Source organism: Meriones unguiculatus, chromosome 1 (genome assembly GCF_030254825.1).
Source record: "Meriones unguiculatus strain TT.TT164.6M chromosome 1, Bangor_MerUng_6.1, whole genome shotgun sequence".
NCBI lineage: Eukaryota > Metazoa > Chordata > Mammalia > Rodentia > Muridae > Meriones > Meriones unguiculatus.
Genome location: NC_083349.1, coordinates 166,482,689 through 166,503,525, shown reverse-complemented (window position 1 = coordinate 166,503,525; position 20,837 = coordinate 166,482,689). Strand labels below are relative to the sequence as shown.

Here is a 20,837-nt window from a genome sequence, read left to right as displayed (position 1 = left end):
GTTTGGAGATAGAGAACACTGAAATTGTTTCCCATGGGCCTATCAGAATTTGACTCTATGACAAATTGCAAGGTTAAGACTTGGGTGAGGTTTTGGCCCATGATGCAATTGTTTTTCAGGCGGGACTGAATTTTAATCACACAGTAATCAAATAAGTAATGGAGGTTAACAGCAGTACCTGATCCAGTCACAGTAGATGCTGGCAAATCCCAAGGCTACTAATCACTGTTACTAGTATTCGGTGAAGACTAGAATTCTATCTTTACTATTACGCTAAAGGTTATAACATGAATAATTAGGTCCTATAACCATGTGGCTTTGGCCAGTGAGGAAGATGTTCTCTGAGGTAAAGAAGTACCTACTACATAAGGGCACCATGATGGACTTCAGGTGAGGTCCCAGGACTCATTAATTTCTAGACTATAGGTTGTTTAGTCAGAATGGATAGTGACAGGAATATTTCTTGGAGGGCCCTCTGTTGTAGAAGGAATGCAATAAATTTGGCCAGATTCATAGTCCCTGCATTTGGTATTCTGTCTCTGATATTCATTATAAGGAACAAGTGATGGCAGCCTATAGTGGGTTCTAGAATCACAGTAGTAATAGAAACTCAGCCCCAAACCCCATGATTTTCCAGACTGAGACTTGTTTCCAGGGCTTTGGGTGTGGAATGCGGAGTCATGCTTGAGTAAGTTCCAACCCTGGTTTCATGAATTCGTTAGCTATAATATTGGGACAAATGTCCGCAGATTAATGAGTAATGTTTTCCTTTTATATAAATCAGCCCAATCCATGGCACTATCAGAAGGGTTAAATAGAGATTTATTGGAACAGCTAGAATACAACAATATTTGTAAAACATGGGCCAGAGGGTGTGGCAGAAAGCACTGGCTGAAATGCGTCTTACCTGCTTGCTTTCTCTAACCCATTGTGGGTGCATTTGTATGCTTAGTAGCTTACTCTTCGCATATTAAGAGGCACGATCACCTTCCCCTGAGGGGGGAGCAGCCTTACCAGGCCACAGAAGAAGACAATGCAGCCACTCCTGATGTGATCTGATAGACTAAGATCAGAAGGAAGGAGAGGAGGACCTCCCCTATCAGTGGACGTGGGGAGGAGCATGCATGCAGAAAGGGGAGGTAGGGTGGGATTGGGAGGGGAGGAGGGAGGGGCTTATGGGAGATACAAAATGAATAAAGTGTAATTAATAATAATAATAATAAATAAATAAATAAAGAGGCACAATCTTAGCCTCTCTCTCTCTCTCTCTCTCTTCTTTTTAACCATTCTGACCAGGCCAGAGATGAAGGACTTCTATTTTTATTTCATGCAACCTTGGAGCTGTTCAAACTCTGCCCCTGCAGCTTGTTTTCTTCATTTCAATTAAGTAGGGCTCTACAGTACCTGCTTCGGTAAGCCCAAGTAATAGAGAAGTGAGTTGGTTGAATCTGGACTCCAAGGTGTTAGCCCGAAGTTTGCTGATGATGCTGTGCAATCTAGCTGTCTTGCAGTAGGAGAGAATTAATAAAAGTGATTATAGCATTCTTTATAAATATGATTTGCAGCAGAAGTAATCAATGATGATAAAGCAGGACCAGAGCCCCTGAGGAGTAAAGTAGCCTTTTCTAGGGTCATGTTTCTGCAAGCCAGCATTCTCAAGACTTTGGTGATCAGCAGATACCTAGATTTTCTAAAGCAGTTGTTTTCAATCTGTGGGTCGTGACCCCTTTCAGGCAATTGAATTAACTCTTTCATAGGGGTTGCCTAAGATTATCATAAAACACAGATATTTACATTATGACTCCAAGCAATAGCACAATTATAACTATGAAGTAGCTACAAAAATAATTTTATGGTTGGGGATCACCTCAATGTGATGAACTTTATTAAAGGGTCGCAAAAGTAGGAAGGTTGCAAGGGATTGCTCTAAAGGAATGTACAAGGGCACTGTTTGAGTTAATCATCTTTGATTCCCCCTGCTTCAATCAGTATCTGAATCTTGTTAGGAATTCTTGCATATATAGGGTCCTTTCATCATTATTGCCATGGCTGTGAGTTAAACCTTTAGTTCTCAATTGAAACCAAACGTCTCCATATTGCAATGGGTTTCCATCTTCTTCAATTTTCTATGTCACTACAGTGCAATGCTTCATACTAAACTACAGTCATAATTTAAAAAACAACAACAACAACTAACTGACTTGGTGGCTCTTTCCTGCATGTAGAATAAACAGCAAACCACTCTTGTGCATCAGGGAGAAGGACTCTCCTTTGCTATAATTGGGAATTTACATTTAAGACTGAATACATTATGTCTATTAAAAAACTGAACACCAAGAAGTGTGAATATTTGAACTCATTCTCCAGCTTCTAGGGCCTGATTCTTCCTGCAAGTCCTAAAAGATGCTTCCCAGCTATTCATGAAGACTTCATTTTATCCTTGCAGCCTTTCTGCTTAAACACCCCACAAACACACATCAGGATGTCAAGATTCAAGCCCCCAGGCTTTTGCAGTGTTGCATGCCTTGCACATCATTACCACCACTCTCCACCACACTCTTCCACTGTGACTCAATTCCATCTCCTTCTTAAAAAAAAATAAATAAATAAATAAAAGCTGGTGGAAGCCCATTACCATGCAGCCTTCATTCCCTGGTCATGGTTCTTTCTTTATCTGTGCTACTTTACTGGAGCAGTCTGCCTCACATCACTACTGCTGTGTGAATACCTGTTTGTTGACATTACTGGGTGTCCCCAGACCCCACCTTGTTAGAATCAGCTAGTGCACAGCTGCATCTCTGGACCCTGTACATCACAGGGAACACAGAAGCAAATGCCCGAGAATAAACCAAGGGTGAAATATTAACATCGAAGTTATTTCTCCCACTCCATTTGCATTCTTTATAGTTGCCACCACACAAAAATATTTCTCTTTATTTTGGATTGCTCAAAATAGACTTTAGCAAGAAAAATAAATAAATTGTCTTGTTAGGCTTAAGGAAATGTGCCTATGCGTGAGATCAAATTTCTTTGTATCTTAATTTCTTTTTTTTTTTTTTGTTTTTTTTTTATTTATTTATTTATTTATTTTTTATCAGTTACATTTTATTAACTCTGTATCCCAGCCGTGTCCCCATCCCTCATTCCCTCCCAGTCCCTCCCTCCCTCCCTCCCTCATCTCCACCATGCCCCTTTCCAAGTCCACTGATGGGGGGGACCTCCTCCCCATTCATCTGATCCTGTTTTATCAGGTATCTTCAGGACTGGCTGCAAAGCCCTCCTCTGTGGCCTAACAGGACTGCTCCTCCCTTCGGGGGTGGGGAGACCAAAGAGCCAGTCATCGAGGAGTTCCTGTTAGAAATAGTCCCTGTTCCCCTCACTTTGGGAAACCAATTGGTTACTGAGCTACCACAGGCTACATCTGAGTGGAGGTTCTAGGTTATATCCATACATGGTTCTTGGTTGAATGTCAGTCTCAGAAAAGACCCTGTGCCCAGATATATTTGGTCCTTGTGGAGCTCCTATCCTTTCCCCATCAGACTAACTCCCCTTCTTTCTTATGATTCCCTGTACTCTGCCAAAGGATTGGTCATGAGTCTTTGCTTTGAAAACACTGCTAGTTAGAGTCTTTCAGATGCGCTCAGTAGACTCCTGTCATACGTTCAATGCACATCCCATCTGTCTTTCTAAATGAGGATTGATCATCTTACCCCATGTCCGCTCAATTGATTATCTTTTTTAGGTGTATAGATTTCATTATGTTTATCATATCTTATATGTCTATATAAGTGAGTATATCCCATGTTTGTCTTTCTCCTTCTGGGATATTTCACTCAGAATGATCTTTTCTAGATCCCACCATTTGCCTGCAAATTTCATGATTTCCTCCTTTTTGATTGCTGAGTAGTATTCCATTGTATAAAAATACCACAATTTCTGTACCCATTCCACCGTTGATGGACATCTGGGTTGTTTCCAGGTTCTGGCTATTACAAATAGAGCTGTTTTCATGATAAGTTCTTTGAGAATTTCACACTATGTACTTTGATCTTACTCGCCTTCCCTTCCTCAACTCTTCATAGACACATCCCCATCTTCACCCACCCAACTTGGTTTCCTGTTCTTTAAACCAATCAAATCCTTTACATGCTGCCCATGTACTTTAGGATGTGTGTGGATTTTCATGGAAGCATGGTTAACTTCCAAGGGCCACTTCTTTAAAAAAAATCCACCCTCTCCCAGAAGCTATCAATTTCCAGTAGCTTCTTAGCTAGGGATGGAACTTTGTGCCCACCTCCCTTCTTGGTCCATATTGAGTTTGCAAAGATCTGTATAGTAAACACTGTCAAAAACACTTAGTTTATATGTAGAGCTTCTCTCAGATGTCTAGAAGACACCATTTCCTTGGAATCAACTACCACCTTCCTCTTTCATTCTTTTTGCCTCCTCTTCTTCAATGTTCCCTGAAACTTGATGTCCCATTTAGAGGTGAGCAGTTCACAGTCTCTTATCTTTGTACTTGGCCAGTTGTGGGTCTCTGTGTTAATCATAAGCTTCTCTGATGAGAGCTGAGAAGTGCATTAATCTATGGGTATAATGATAAGCCATTAGGAGTCAGTTTAATACTATGTTCATTTAGCAAAATAATGGTATTAGGTTCTCACAAGGGCCTGTGACCTATGTAGCCATGCTTCTTGGCCCAGTAACGGTGTCAGGTATGGGTTTCATCCTGTGAAATGGTACTTAGATACAGTCAGAGAATGGTTGCTTCCATGCCAGTAGCAGTTTGGTTTCTCCATATATTATGACTCAAGTATGTTATGTCTTTGGAAACAGAGTCTTATTGTCGAGTTTTGAAGGGTAAACAATAATGCTGGAAAAAGCCTATAATATTTGCAGGGCTATAGGTCTTCACTGGCAAAGAAGAGAGAGATAACCTTATCCTGTACCTGTATCTTAAAATTTTATTTGATAACTCTAAGAGAGATAACCTTATCCTGTACCTGTATCTTAAAATTTTATTTGTTAGCCCATAGTTTCTTGCAGGGGCATTATTTCACCATTTTATGGTAATTCCATTGTCTATCTATCTATCTATCTATCTATCTATCTATCTATCTATCTATCATTTATCTATCTATATGTCTATTTGTTTTATAAATTTATGTCCATAGTTAAGTACTTATATGTGGAGTTAAATTTCCAGATGACTTTTAAAAGGTCTTTAATGTTATTTATTACTCTCTGTTTTCCCTTCTCTACCCTGCCCTCCTACCTCACTCCAACTTAACCATTCCTGTTCATTATTTTCCTTTAACCTTTATACCACTGATAAACTATATTCTAGCTTAGGTACACCTATGACTGTATCTTCAACTCTACCCTCTACAATACATGTAAAATATAAAACTGAAAGGGGGGATTGTGGGTCACATAGACTATTCTGTCAAAAGCACCAGCACAGTCAAATCTATGCTATAGGTACCTGGTAAAAATGTGCCTCCAGTTACTTTTAACTAAAATTTTTCCAAAATAAGGCGCTATATGAAAGCCACATGCATTTCCCATTAGGGGTACTATTTTAGGACTCCTATCTCTAGCAATGTTATAATTTACAGCGAAGCCCACCTGAGAGTTAGCGGTGGAAATACAGTTATTAGTCTCATGTTATCTCCAGTGATGATTGGTTACCAGAGGGTTCTGAGGAGAAATAAGCTCAGGAAGAGGCATTGCCCCTAAGACTATGTTTAGAGTGGGAACAGAGGAGCGGAGGAGGCTCTACTACTGTCTTTGTCATTGCTTTTAGTCAAACAAGTCACATCATTATTTCCAAAGGAATGTCTGGTCAGACATTCATTTGAAAACTGTCATCTTACAAATGTTTAATTACTTCTCAACTGCAAAGGATGACTGCAAATTTGTAATCCGTCGTGTAAGAAGCTATCAACCTCCACCTTCTTGAGTCACTGGAAAGAAAAAAAACATTTTGCATAGAAAATTAAAGTGATTTGATCACTTTGTATGCAAAATGATTTTCTGCCTCCCCTATAGCTTTGCTCTCTGATCTCATCTTTACCTCAGGGGAGATTTCCAAGCTAAAGCCCCACAGCAAGAGATGGCTTCTCTCTCTTCCTGCTACGTTCATTCCAGGTACTCAAGATTTATTTTAGTTCAAGCTGCATAGCTAAGAGAGAGAGAGAGAGATCATTTGAAAATTAGGTTCTGATTTTAATTAGGAAAGCTCTGTGGCATTTCTCTGGGACTCTTTGAAGACCTAGCTCATTTGGTTTTCATACAGAGTTTGAAACTAGGATAGTTTTTAATGGGGGTGGTTGTAGTTACTAATGATGTTGTGTGTTCATTTTAATTTGACAAATATATCAGGGTAATTCAGAAACAGAAAGGAGAAAGGAGAAATACTCTGGCCCAAATCCTCTGCAGTCCAACTTAAATCCCTTCCTCTTCATTCTGCCTCCTATTCTACCGAAACTGAAAATAACCATGTTTGCCATTGGATTGGACATGGTCATTACTCTAGAATATTCTTGTAACATAGGTACTTAAAAACTGTATGAGTTAGCTACTGCTTTCTTATTCTCTCCCAGCAAGAAGCTTTACATTATCTGAAGATAAGATTTTTATCTTACAAACTTTATATTCTTACATAGAGAGTCATGCACATGAAACTTCAAATGCAGACAACATATTAATTAACAACCCCTTTATTTCCAGGTTATTTATGTTCTGACAGAGAAATGGGCAGGAGCACAATTTAAAGTAGGAAGTAATCAGTATTATGAGGCAGGCTCTATGGATTCAAATGAGAGGAAGTTAGCAATTAATTGTGGAAACGAGTGCTAAGCTACAGCTAGGAGGCCCAACTGTCTTTATTTGCGGAGACTGAAAACTTTCCCATGATGGGTAAGCCTGGATAGTTATAGGCAAAGACTGAGGAATCATCCAGTCTGCTTGAGGCTGATGCTTATTTATAATAGCTGACTTATCCTTCCTGTTAGTTAAACAGCTTTTCCAAAGAAACAGAAGAGTGTCACAGAGCTTGTTGAAGAAACTGTCTTGAGACTAGAATTATTTTCAGTGCTGCATGAGTTTAGAAAGGCCAGATCAATGATGAAAAGATGTTAGGGTATCACACCTACACCTCTGTGGATAAACAGGATCCATGGAATACAGGAGGGATGCCAATAAGCGAGTTCTCGAAGTTTATCCACAAACCCTTTTGACATTTCAACACTGTGTTTAATACAGACGTTGCACATTCCCCTAGACAAAAATGTATATCTTCTGCCAGGAAAAATGGATTCTCTTTCTTTCCATTCAAGTTTTGAATCTACTGTCATGGTAGGCAGTGAAGAGAAATCAAGGGTGATTACAGTTCTTATACAGAGCTTGCTGGTGGTGACCTGAGAATTGGAGTGAACATATATTTAGTAGGCTTTCTGTTTACTTGAATTTCATAGGACACAGGGAGTCTGGGATAGATTGTTGATTATCTGCTTACTGAGGCAGGGCATGAGTCCTACAAGGCTAGTACATCTGACCTCAGTGTTCAGTCAGAGCATCACTTATATGGCCCACAAATATATAATTATTTCTTTTAAGCTATTGTATGTTTACTGAAGAACTAACTGGATTTTTCTTTCATCAAGAATTAAGACATGCAATTCAGCAATGATTTTCTTACATTAAATAATCTAAATAAAATCTGCATTCAGAAATCTTTTTTTATCTTTTCCATCATACTAGGAAGCTCATAGTTACCATCTTCTACTTGAACTTTTTGTATATGCAATAATGCAAATGTCATTACTAAGCATAAATATTTAACACAAGTAACTGATAGTGAGTAGACATAAAATTCATATAGCTTTCAATTTTTTGTATCCATGGCAAACTGAGCCAGTGCCTGCTCATCTGATTTTTCTCAAGCTTTACATGAGGAACACACTGGAAAACCCATGTGTCTAAGCAATTCTTCAGTTCCCCAGGGCAGTCAGACCCCACCCATCTTCACTGAGAGAATGAAGAAAAGAAAATGACAGAAGTAGGGTTGAGAATAGGTAAGCACATTTGTTCATTAGACAGAGTGGGTTGAAATTGGGAATGAATGGCTACTACAGAAGCACAGAGCAGCTTACACCAAAAACAAGTCATCCCTGTGGAGTAGAAAATCAGAATGGGATGTAGTTGAGGGAAGAGTTTCATTCATGGCCAGAGCAAGTCAGCTTGCACAGAGCCTCTTCAGCATGGAAGAACGTTGGACCTGGATGTCTACTCTCCCTCTCTTTGTTGATCTGTGTAGAGGCAATCTGTCCCCAGAGCTCCAGAAGAGACTTTGTACACTGTTCAGGCCACAGGCTCAATTCCTTCTGGAACAATCAGTCAGAAGGTTGATAGAGGAGTACTGAGAATTAGAGATGCAGTTAGAAGCTTAATCCTGGAAAATATCACATTTCCAAAGGGTGATTTGAAATTTGATGGGGCAGAACAGATGAAAAGAAACTGGAGAAAAATAATCTGTTTTTGAGCTGAGGAAATGGCATGGGATGGGCTGCTACTCCTAGGGATGTCCCGCTCTGTGCACATCTAGGCCTGCCGAAGGCCTTTTAAGACCAGGCCAATGACTATTATCCTGGCAAAAAGCAAACAACAGCATATTGTGCAAACCATTGGCCGTTTACATCAGGGATGCAGAGCCTTTTACAACAGGAATAGACCATTGTTCAGGAATCTTAATCAGGACAACCTCATTGAAACATGAATCAATTCTAGCAAAAGTCAGACAGTTACGTTTTCAGAATGTTGCAAGAACTGCAAAAACTCAAACATGCATATGAAACAAGAGCAGCTAATTGATTCTACCTACATCAGCATTCACCTACAAGAGAGCTCTCTAGAGACCGCTGCAAACTATATAAACGTTTTGAAGAAAGTTAGGAAGTAGATCAGGGGATTGTGACCATTTCTTCCACTCCCTTCTATAACACATTCTAGTACCTGAAAGTGCTGGAAGATAAAACAAAACAATAATTTTGTATCAGGCCAGAGAGGAAGAAGCATATAATGACACATCCAATTTAGCAAACAGATATGAGTGTTACTTTAGGAAAATCAAAAATAGCTACCATCATCCAGGCATGCAGAATGGCCCGAGAAAGAGAATCCTAGGAAGATACATTGTGTTTGTGGGAAGATTTATGGTGTCATATTGTGCAATATGAAGGTAAGCTTGCTTGGAATATAAGAATGAGCAGAGCAATAACATATCTTCTTGTGGTGCACTGCTGTGTCTATTGAGTGATTTTGTATTTATTCTTAGTAGAGAAATATGCTTTCAAAAAATAATAAATTTCCATGTACTCTCCAGATCACCCGTGAACAGAGCCAATCTATGTTGACTTAAAACTAAACCTAATAAAGACTACATTCTATAACTTTTCCCAAGTACAAAAAGCAGCACTCAAAGCCCTCCAAAATTACCCCAATCAACTTTGCTTGCTGACCATTCCTTGCTGACCACTGTCCTCTTCAATGGAATTTGGCCTCAATCAGCTGGACTGACCCACTGTACGGACCATATGTGCCCAGTACTTCTATTTACTTGACTTGTTATGGCTACTCACTTTCCCTCTAGAACACTATCTTCTTCCTGCTGCCTTTCATGGGATTTTCCTGAGCCTAATGTCCACTTCCCTGCTCTTACCCTGACATCATCAAAGTCATGATGTTTGGAGTTAAAATAATTGAGTGACCCTAAATCATACCCTTATTTAATAACTTAAAAATGATGCCTGGTGGCTGGAAAAAAATAGCTTATTAATTAAGGGAACAGGCTACTTTTGTAGAGAATGTGGGTTCAATTACCAGTTCGTACATCCTGGCTTACAATCATCTGTTACTCCAATTCCAAGGGATCCTATACCCTCTTCTGGAGTCTGTGGGCTAAAGGCACACATAAGACGCATAGACATACATGCAGGTAATATACTCAAACAATAAAATAAAATAAACAAAAATTTAACATCTCTAAAAAACCCTGAAACCTGAAGAAATTGGGCTTTCTGGATATTATATGAAGAGCCAGAGCTACTAGCCTTGTTCCCTCTTGGCATGTTTTGTTCTCAGTATCACTTTTGTGTGTGTGTTGGTTTTACCATCTTCAGCACAGACCCTGTTCTTTTACCATAAATCAGGTGAATCTTCAAGAAAAACCCTACCTGAAGAGTTGAATCAAAAAACAGAAACATATTAAATGTATTTATCTAGTTATCTTAGATGTTTATTTGCTTATGTCCAATCTTTTCTTAAGGGCAAAATCTTTTTAATGACATTGATAATAAAGCAGGAATTTCCCATATAGATTTTCTCAGAGATCTTAAGAGTTAGAGTTTATATCTTGGAGGACCTAGAACAGAATTGATTTGTTCATTTTTATAAGCTTTTGTTTGCTGGCCATCTTCATGAGAGTAATTATGACCTGAGATTCACATTTTTGTCACTAACTGCTTTAAAGCTGATTACTTTAGCAAACACTTCCTACTGTTCGCTGCTGTACTGACTGTTTGACAGTTTTAATGCCAAGGGACTGATTAGCTAGAGTATACGCTCAACTTAACTTTATGACACAGCTGTGACACATAGAAATAATGTGCACACATTTTATTTGAGAACACCTAGTTTCTACAAAGAATTTTAAAAAACAGGAAATTGTCATTGATCTCCAGAAAGCATACTTTTTAATCAGTTTATTTAAATGCATTGATGGCACAGGATACGACAGATGGGAGAGCACAAACCTGATTTTTAAAGGTTAGGAAGATGCCAGGGTTGCAGGAACCTGCCATTTATAGTTTCATGGTGAGTCATTATGCACAGAAGAAGGGAGTCTGAGTTAGAAGGCCATCACAACTCACACAATCCCCTCTTCTGCCATTTGTCAATGGTAGAATCTTCAGGAAGTGAGGTCTTCCCACCATACCCTGGCTTATTCATCAGTATAAGATTAGTAATGGCTTCATCCTCAGATGATATGAAGAGTGAATGCAAAATATTTGGGGAAGTTCCTAACAGGTGCTCAATAGACAGAAACTGTCACAAATTTTGAGAAATGAGTCTATATATAAGAATTATCAGTAAGGTTTCAGTTGTGATGGTGAAGAGAAGAAAGGGGTGGGAGATGAAAGAGGGAAAAAGAGGAACACAAGGAGACTGCCAAGAGCAACTCCTTGTCAACAGAAAACCTTGAGAAGCAAAGAGAATCTCACTTAGGCATTATAAAGTTGAAAATTGTGTGTGTGTGTCTGTGTGTGTATATATATCTTGTATATCATTACATATTGTGTATATATTACAACACATACACACACACATATATACAATAGCTAAAATAGTGTTTTATGACATAACGTCACACTCTGACTTTTTCTGAAGCCGGTCCTAGCTAATTCTGCTAGATATTAAATGTAGGAGTCTGAGTATAGAACTTAAAGAATCTATACTAATATATAAGTTAGCATATAGTTCATCTACTCTCCTACACAGGCCTCAATTGATTGCAGAACATGTAAGACAGGTAACCTATAAATCCTGAACCTATATTTTAAATATGGATACCTAGCCCATCAGAGTAAACATAGGTACAAACAATTTCCAGAAGGTTAATATACTTTCATCATTTTCTTATCAAAATATAAATATGACTAATAAAACACAATGTATAAATTACATTCTTAAATGTCTTTAAAATCTAGATATAACTATATATCATAAATGCATACAGTATTAAAGCATAAACTATTTTAAGTGGCTAACAAACTACTCGCCTATACCATTTCTTTGGAAGAGTTTACACTGAGTGTGCCACATAAATGCATCACACATGATTTCTGTGGCTCTTTGGACAAAGCATCATAACTGCGTGTACCTATCTCCCTCATTACATTGTTAATAGCTTAACATCAAGAATTTGATTTCATTTGTGTCCACCATCACTGTGAGACCCTGGAATGTTTTCTGAGGAAATGGCCGTCTTCCATGCCGTGTTGAACTCTACATTGTATAGCTATTTAGCTTTGGACAAGTCTCTTTAGTTTATGATGCGGTATATCACTCTGCTCAGTGTAAAAGCTTAACAATTCTTCACGCCATTTTTTGCTTGGAGGGGTGTGTCGTATTAATGTCTAAGTTTGTTTTTTTTTTTAAAAAAAAAAAAACTTCAGTTCATTGAAGCAAATAGAATAGGCAGCTTCTCACAAGTGTGAGCTTCTTCATCCTCCAGATCCAGATGACAAATGCCTAAATGGTAGGCACAATCCTTCAAGATTCAGATGATGGCAAGGTATGAATGTACAGGTGATCCTTGGATCCTGAAAGAACCTGACTCTAACCACTGTGCATTATCTGTCCATGTGAGGGAGCCTAGAGTAATTTCCAGGAGGCCAGTGCCCATTCTGGGCACTGATGGTGCCCGAGGCAGATTTGAACCATAAAGTCACTTAACAAATGCCAGCAGAAATGTGAAGATGGAAGCAGACTAATGCTTAAGAACTTTAATGTTCAAGCTAGAGCTTAAATACATAAAAGTCCCGGCAAAGGACAATAGCTATACTGCCAATATAGAAGTGTGAGACACAGAAATAAGAAATTCTGCAGCAAATGTCAAGGACATACTGGTTCTACACTAGATCAAAGGGGTCTGTGGGCTAAATTCTTGTTGGGGGCTGAAATTCAAGGTTACCAGCTATAGCCACTAAAAGATGGAGGTATTCAAGTATTCATCAATGATGTCAACAAAAGTGAGTGTACATGGGTTCAAAGGGGATGGCATATAATTCTAGATATTTGCCCACTTTGGAAGAACCAGGCAAAACACATAGATGTATGTTGGTCTTAATCGGTCTCATCTGTCCTTATAAGGAAAAATCAGAATGATGAAGGAAGCAGTCACAGTGTTGGAGAGTCTATTGTGAGTATCCCAGATCTAGATAGACTACAAGAAGAGATCAGGTTCAAATTCAGTAGAAAAAAAAATCAGGTTCATTTCCATGTTTAAACAACTGTCAAAATTAATGCACAAATAGATAATAAAAGCTTGACCCAGTCATTGGTCATACTGGAATACTTGTGTAGTGGATGCTGTGTCACCTATACAGCTATGATCATATAAATGATAATCAAATCAGTCTCTCCAGGAAGGCAGCGAGTAAGTAACTCAGCCACATTTTTCTACCAAGGCATTAGAAAGGTTGAAAATTGGTTTCTTTATATTTATTTATTTATTAACATCACAAAATTGGATTCTTTTTTATTTCTTTTGAGGAGAAGAGAAAAATATTTATGAAGCTTATTAGTGAGATGACAGCACTTTACCTGATAAATACAAATGGTCCCTCAGCAACCCAGGGTCTTCCCACAGGAGCAGAGAGGGGTTCTTTGACATTAGATAAATCCTCAGTGCTTTATTATTGCAGGTCTTTAAGGGGTGGGGCAAAACGTCAGGGATTTTTTTTCCTCTCCACTCATAGCTCTGTAACCTCAATTCCTCAAAATCACTATTTCTTTCCTGCAAAGAGCTGCAATGAATTTAAGTCGCAATGAGTCACAGGAAAAGCATTTTTTTTTTCTCAGACATATGATTCCTGGAGCCATAATGGGTCCCCTTCTCCGTACCTGGAGATACTCTACAGGGAGGCTGAGACTACCATATTATCAGACCCCAGTGGTTTGGTATTGTGATTAGACTGGCTTAACCCTACAAAGGCCAAAAAAGCTCCCTTTTCCTACCAGAAGAACTAGAATCATGTGATAAATATCTGCATGACATGGCAAATGTCCGCAGGACAATATCTACATGACATGCATTTACTTTGCATCACACTGATGATTGCTTTCATTCTATATTTCATTTGGCTGACACGGAACCACTCATTGAAAGGCTTTCAGAGGGTATGTTTAAATCTAGATTTTAAAGGAAATAACTATTTTCCAAAGCATCATTTATCTGCAGACAATTTGGAGTAAATTTATTAAAATACAATCAAAGCACTTACATAAGTCCTAAAGCATGAATGTAGCAAGCAGGGGACTAGGTGTGCATGATCATTTGCATACACAATCAGGCATTTATGGACTCACAGGCCCAATTGTGCATGGAAAGGCTTGTTTCATTTGCACTTTATTGCTTCAAACAATGGATAGCCTTTATCTGGAAGGAGGAGGGCTGATTTGCAGTGCTACCTTTGAAACTTACCAAGCCAGCCTTCTTTTCTCTTAGTGTTATTGTGGCTTTAAAGCAGCCTGATCAAACTCAGCCTCCCACTGTGAGTTCTGTTGGGATGTACTGAATGAAGACATAGGATCCACTGCCCAGCCACATACTTGGGGTTCTCAGTACAATGGGATTGGGAGAGTCAAGGAACTGTTAAGTTTTAAGAAAGTGCTGCTGTTGACAACAAAGATGATCTACTTCACAAAATCAATCCTGATTCTTACAGAGAGATCCTCCTTGAAGTTAGTTTTATCAAGACAATGCATTAGCCATGTATGTCTGACAGACTCTGGTCAACAAATTACCTTTTCCTGTCAAATTTATCTGATAAGCAATACAAATATAAATTATTGTTCCTTTAAAAAATAATAAAGCTTCATTTTAGAGTGAAAAAAACAACAAAATATATTGGTGAAAATGAGTCTTTTAGTTAATTAATTTCTCTTGCAAATTGTGTGGGTCAAAAAGACCTTTTGTATAAATCTCAATGATTCTGGAGTTTCACCAGCAAATGACTAAACTTTTGTTTACTTGTTTCTCCCTTAAAAAACAAAAGGCAAGCCAGCTGTGGTGGTGCATGCCTTTAATCTCAGCAATAGGAAGGGAGAGGAAGGCAGATCGTGGTGAGTTTGACGACAGCCTGGTCTAGAAAGCAAGTCCAGAACATCTAGGGAAGATGTCCTGAAAAAAAAAGACCCTGTCTCTACAAACAGACAAACAAACAAACAAACAAAAACACAACAAAACAAAACAAAAAAATTAAGGTAGAAGAGAGAGAGAGAATAGCTATGAAATAAATATGTGTGATTTAGAATTTGTCAAATCTTTATTTGATAGGTGAATCAAGCTATCCCTGCTCCTTTGCTCTTGGGAACGGACTTGGGGATGTAAGAAACTTGCTGTGCAGCAAGAATCTGGCCTTCGAGGGCCTCTGGGGACTCCAGAACTCCCCATGACTGCAGGTATGGTGCCTAATTCTGAGGCCAGGACTGGAGTGTTTGTTTTCCTGAAGACATAAACTATATTTTCTAGCTTAGGTTCCCATTAGAAATGAAAGTGCTATTTTTATCTCTATTTTCTCCCTGTGTCTCTCTTGAGTTGCTTGTTACTTGAGAAGTATGAGACATATTACCGACTGCCCTTTTCAGATACTAACAGTTGTACGTTTCAGTACTTGAAACAAAGAGAGAGAGAAAGAGAGAAATAAATCATTTTTGTTATGATCATACAGACAATGATAACTTGTAAAGCCAGAACCAATGTTACTTCCTTAAGGCTCTGTGTTATCCAGCTTAGAACTTAATTCCCATATAACTCGTTATTTAGGTATTCCATAGATCACTGAAATACCTGAACAGTCCTATTTGTTTGTCTCCCTCCCCACCCCTCTGAAGAGCTGGATAAGTCTAGAGTTGATCAACAGATTGCTGAAGGAAATGACTTAAAAGATGTGGAGATGGTGAAATGTGCATCATTTGGTTAAGTGACCACTGACAGACAGATAAGACCAAAGAGCTTATACCATAGCAAGGACAGAAATTAATTTCCTATCCTTACTGAAAAACAATAGTGGATATATTCAAGCTGGACATCAAGTCACTGATTGGCATTAGACCCATCTGAAACTCTGTTATGCTGCTAGAGAGAGGGGTTGAAGAATTGAAAATGGATGGCTCCTGAGAAAGAGAAGCCTATTTAAATCCCAGCTCTATTACTTACAACATACCTGACCTTACAAAAATTACTTTATCTTTCTGAATATCAATTTTCTCATCTTTAACATGGAAATTGTATTACCTGCTCTTCTTATGTCACAGAATTGTGAAGGTCTAATGTGTTAATGAATGCAAAGAAACCTTTTAAACCATAAAATATTATATCAATGTCATATAATGCTTTGATGGCACTTCTACAAATTTATAGTCTACTCTTGGCTATTCACTGACACCACACCCCAAAAATGTGTTGAAATATGGATTTCTAAAGCACCTTAGGGGTCTCACAGGATACTACACAATCTCAGTATTGCATTCTTTTTCTATTTTTCTTCCCTTTTTAAATTTTAAACTAATTGCAGGTCTTCATTTTAAAGACGTACCCAGGAACTCACTGAGGCAGAAACCATTTGAACAGACAAGCTCAGATCAGCATGATTGCCAAATTCCCTTTCCCAGCTAGGTGCTTTGTCACCAAACTGAAAACCTAGGCAAAACTCACAGTTCAGTGGCCTTCTACAGAGAGACGCTCAGAGTCTCATAGACGTCTTGCATTTTAATAGAAAAAAGTAAATAAAACAAAGAATTATCGACATGACTTGTGATTTTTAACAGATTACATTTTGCCGGGATCTAGTATTTTACAGACATGGTGTTTCACAGTTTTAATAAGATATTTCAGCATGTTAGTAGTTTACTGAGTATTTTTTAAAATCACAGTATAGCTTTGTTTCTAATAAACAGAGTTAGGTATAAATGTATTTTCCTGGCTGAATTCATTTTTAAGATTCTTATTTTGATTTAAAATGTTTCTTATAACATATTATGTACACATTAAAATGTTTATGTATATATACACCTGGCCTATATTTGAGGTATTTTTTGTTCTTTTAATGCTTAGCATTTAATGTATTTCTTAATTCACCTCAACTTTTTTCTTGAGATAAAATTTGCATACCACAGATGTTAAGTAATTTAATAAGGTTTGAAAAGTTTACGTACTCAATAAATTAAAAACAAGTAAAGAATATATCCTTGGAAATTTTTCTTGTCATATTCCTCCACTAGCAGCAAGCATTTAAATTTCTATTACCATATGCTAATTTTGCCTAATTTTGTGCTTAATGTATGTAGCTTTAAATAATATATACCTGTTGTGTCTGGCTTCTCTCAGTCAACATGATCATTCTAAGACATCTATTGACATTCAGATTGATCCGGGTTGTTTCCAGTTTCTTTTGTGGCAGTGTGATGAATGGCTATATTATTCTCAGAAAATTCTCTTCTGAAGACACATTTTTTATTTGTCTTATGTAAACACCAAAGCGTATAATTGTTGAGTTACTGGGGAGGCACATACAGAAATGCATTGAAAACTACCAATTAAAAAAAAATCATTTTGGTTTTTCTTTTTAACACGTCCACAAGAGTCACAATATTTTACTCCCTCACAGATACTTACTGTTGCATGTCTTTTTAGTTTTAGCTGTCCTAGTAGATGTCTAGTGATATGCTTTCTTCTCTCAAGCATGAGAACACACACGGAGAGAGATCGTGTCTTACCCTTTGAGTTTACCACTGTAATGTATACCTTCCTTCGCTTCACTAAATGCGCAAGTACAATTTAATGGCTGTATTTTAATTACTGTGTCCTCGCTGATCATAAAATACATGATATACACCTTATAAAATGGCCACAAGTAAAAATATGAAGAACAACTCGATGCATTGACATTCATATTTATGCTACCTGTAACAGTGATGAAATCACTTGTTTAAGGGTTAAGTATATTTTAAAGGTCTTGGTTACACATTCAAATTATTTTCTCAAATAAGTTGTACCATACTCAAGATATGTGACGACGCATTTTCTAACCAGCACTCTTGCATTACCAAATGCTCTGCTTTTAAAATATGCCAATATTACAATAAAAACTGGTGGCTGTGTTCCCAGGACCCTTTTAGAATATCTTTTTCTGTTGTTTTAAGTTCGAACATCTTCCTTACATTCTTCTCTATCAGATCCAGGGTATTGGATCTTGTGTTGAGATCCTTGATCCATTTAAGATTGAGTTTTGTATATAGTAAAAAAATAAGGACACTAGTTTAGAGCAGCTAGTAAGAGCAACAATTGACCAAGGGAGGCACATGCAATTAAAATGCTTCTGCACAGACAATAACACCATCATTTGAATGAAGAGATAGTCTGAAGAACAGGAAAAATATCATGAGCAGCTATATATCTGACAGAGGATTAGTATCTAGGAAATAATAAACACAGGTGAAAAATAAGAGCAAAGAACTAAACAGTTATCAAAAGCTGAAATACAAGTATCTGAGATACATTTTTTAGATGTTCAGCATTGCTTGCCATTATGGACATACAAATTAAAATTACTTTGAGACTTTATATTCCCCCAATCAAAATCGGTAAGTTTAAAAAAATACACAATTAATTCTTTTGACAGGAGTGTAAGCTGGTACTACCACTAAAGAACTCAGTGTGGGGATCCCTCAAACAAAAACAAAAACAACAAAATAAAACAAAACAAATCAAAAACCCACGGTAAATAGATCTACTACACAACTTGGGCAAATAAATCCCAAAGGACCCTATACCTTACTATACATATAGTCACTCATTCATATTAATTATTGTTCTATTCACAACATCACAGTATGAAAATATTCTAGATATCTACAAACTGATGAATAGATACTGAAATGTGGTACATTTAATTAATAAAACATTATTTATCTTAAAAACAATGAAATCATGCCATGAAATTTTCAGGTTATTGGATAGAACAGTAGATAGTCATTTTGAGTGAGATAACTCACACCCAAAAAGGAAAACATTACATATTTTAGTTCATATGTGGATGCTAGCTCTAAATATTTAGATATGTGTTTTTCATTGGGACTATTCATAAGAAACTAGTAAAGGGTCAGGAAGGAGAAGGGTGTCTTTCAAGGGAGGGTACAGAGAATACAGTAGGATAAATAGGGAAATGGGAATAGTGGAACAGGAGGTAGTAAATGGAGTGGAGAATGGGAAGGCAGGGTAGAGGTTGGAATATTGGGAAGAATAATTAACACTAAAGATCTTTTGAAAAAGACGAAAAAAGTCTGCTATAGAACCATCATATATATTGTAAATGGTTACTTTAAAATGGGGAAACAACCACTCCAACTAGATGTCACAAGCTAGTAAATAAAAACCTTAGTACCTGAAACTGGTTACTTTGTTTTGAATTGTTTGCCAGTGGGCTACCACAAGAGCCCGACATTACAGGTTTGCTGTTGCTCTTTTACCCTCCAGAAAATGAGGGTAATATCCTATTTCTGAAGACACCATATTCCTGAGTTACAGCACATTAAAAAGTAGTAATAATAAATCAAGAGGATTCTGAACAGAAAGCTTAATCCCCTCCATTGAGCTCTCATAATGCTGGAAGGTGCTATGCTACTGAAGGAAAAAAGTAATCCACAACCTCACCCATGTGAAAATGCTGTGATCTCCAATGACAGGTCTGGCACAATAAGCACACTGATGCAATAGTGGCATGGCTGTTATGGGAGCGATCAACTGCTTTCTGATTGTTTTAATTCTTTCTCCATAAGATGAAGCCCATATTTGACACTGTTACTGGGACCAAGAGCCTATACCCAGATAGGTTGTAGGAGAGAACCTGCTATTATTATATACCACCAAATGACCAAGGTATTAAAATGAATTCAAATGATTTATTGCATAGCTCTCATGAGAGAAATATGGAAGGACACAACTACACAATATGGAAAAAAAAAAAGTCTGTGGAGTGTTCAGTTATAAATGGGATGTTTAGATCACACCCCTAATCTCAAGGATCAGGTATAATTAAAGAAGAGAGGATAAGGAGGTAAGAGTCTGAGGAGGTGGATTTTTATGAGTGTGATTCCTGTTAGATGCATAGGCTCATACTAAAAAGTATCTGAACACATATTAGACTTGATGGGTTAAAAAAGATATTAAGTTGGATGGGCAGTGAAGTAGAAGTGGATGTGAAAGGAATCTGGGGGATGAATGTGATCAAAATACATTTCATGACATTCTCAAAGTATTAATAAAATATTTAAAAAAATTAAATAACATTTTAGTGTGTGATATCGTTATACTAAATAACCCCATTTTTCAAGCACAATTGAAATGCTGCTTTTCCACTAAATTCATTTTTGAAATAGATATTCCTGCCTCTTGTTTTATTAATCTATTAGTGCTTTTAATTCTCCTTAAATCAATTATTATGACCTACTTACAGAATAGTATTAACCCTCTGCTTAGCATTTGCAGTCTGCTTAGCATTTCCAGCTTTCTTCATTGTTTGACTTTGTTTTAAGCTGAACCACGTTTTACTTACCAAAGACAACAAAATATCATAAACTAATGGACCTGAGGAACTCAATGCTGCACCTGGGGCCAACTAAGAAAAAACAAAATAAAGCAAAAAATCATTTTTTAGATGTTTCTGACATCTTAAAAGAGGATTTTATTGGTGCGATAAAACAGAGTAGCTTTGTAGCACTATTTGATACTAATTTCTGAAGGTATCTTTAGAGTTAGCTTCTATTTTTACACATAGTAGGGGCATTATTAATGGAGATGTGACCACACTGAAAAGTAAATGAAAATTAGATGATCATATTTAAGTCCCTTTCTGTATAGTACAAGGTAGGTATATTCTCCTGGGTATTTTTTATGCCCTGTCTTGCTATGTTATACAAGGCAACCAAGAGTTATAAACCTCAAACAACGTATTGATTTCGTCACATACGTGGGACTTCCTGTAATCCTTTGG

General features: G+C 37.4%; 1 protein-coding gene across 6 annotated transcripts in view; it reads right to left on the bottom strand.

Moving 5' to 3' along the window:
* The window catches only part of Opcml (opioid binding protein/cell adhesion molecule like), a 1,127,739-nt gene that overhangs the window by 204,505 nt on the left and 902,397 nt on the right, over positions 1-20,837 (bottom strand). The window lies entirely within an intron of this gene.